Below are 1,546 nucleotides of genomic sequence, written 5' to 3'. Positions count from 1 at the left end.
TATATATATATATATATATATATATATATATATATATATATATATATATATATATATATATATATATATATACACACACACCAACTCCTGAGTGACATTTACAGAGGCTAATTCTTTTTTGCATTATTGTTTCGGTCAGTGATGGGAAATCAAAGCACCCAGAAAAAACCCACACATGCATGAAGGAAAAGCAATCCCCACTCAGCAAAGCATCAACTCAGGTCACCCAAGTATTGAAGGAATTGTTGAAATTATTTGTTATTAGACTGAGGGATTATTATGTTCCTGGGGCAGCTTTAAGTACTTTAATTTGATTGACTGAAATCCAGTATAGTTACAAGCAATCAAAGTCTAATTGGATTGCTTGTAACTGGGTTTTTTTCTTTCTTTTTTTCATGAGAGATCATTTAGATGACGTTTGAAGTAAATGGGTTTAGAGCAAATAAACTCAAGTGAAGTAAATTTATATGAATGCCAGAATTCGGTGGGAAGGTCACCAAACGTCAAAGCAGAAAAATGGGACCAAGTTTGAGGATTTGACCACATCAGATCTATATTTATTTAGTCAGTTTGAGAAGACTATTTTTGGACAGACAAGTAGAGGAAATTCAAAAATAAACAGAAATACTCATTCCCTACCAGTGGAATTTGAGAATACTGGGACCAAATAGCAAATCAAAATACATTCTCAGCTGGTCATCCATTTAAAACAATAAACAGATAGAAATAATGGTGAAATGCTAAAAAAGGCCTCGTACTGTGGTTTGCAGCAACAAAGCAATGAGAATTATGCACAAAGATTTTTAAAAATCTCAGTTTGTTAATCCTACAGTTCTATAGTAATGCATGTACTGTCCTACAGGTTTCTTCTGTTTTGTTTCTTCACTTTTTGTCACTCTTAAATCATGATTGAACCAAAGTGCCCCACTAAATAAAACATATTTTTACTCAGAGTTTAATTTATTGATGAAACAAAGTGACCAAAACCAATATGTGTGAAAAATGTATACATTTCCCTGAACTTGAGTGTTTGGTTAACTGGCAAAAAGAAAAAAAATGACATCACCAAGGAGGAATTTTGCTTCACTCTTCTTAAATGCATAATTTTCACTTCAGCAATATCCATATGCTTAAAGGCCAAATCAGCCTTTTTAAAATTATGCAAAAACATCTTAATCTTTACTTTGACTAGGCCACTACATAAAACTTTTTTGTTAGCTTATCTGAGTCATTCTGAGGTGAGCTTCTTTGTGTACATTTGGTTACATATCTGTTTTTTTTTTTTTTTTTAAAAGAACCCACCTGATATAAGATTATGACACAAAATAGCATCACACTGTACTCTGTGACATTGTTTCATATGCTATTAAATGACCATATCTCATTCTAGGGTGCTTTGAACCACAGCATAATCTACGATTTAAAATAATCCATTGACTTTGTTAACTCATCCAGGTCCTAAAGAAGCAAAACATCCCTAATCTATCACACAACCATTACATTTTATTTTATTAGATATGCCATAACAGATAGATAAATTGTTTTA

This window comes from Cyprinodon variegatus, unplaced genomic scaffold (genome assembly GCF_000732505.1).
Source record: "Cyprinodon variegatus isolate N-32 unplaced genomic scaffold, C_variegatus-1.0 Scaffold229, whole genome shotgun sequence".
NCBI classification, from domain to species: domain Eukaryota; kingdom Metazoa; phylum Chordata; class Actinopteri; order Cyprinodontiformes; family Cyprinodontidae; genus Cyprinodon; species Cyprinodon variegatus.
Note: the sequence above shows the minus strand (reverse complement) of the source record.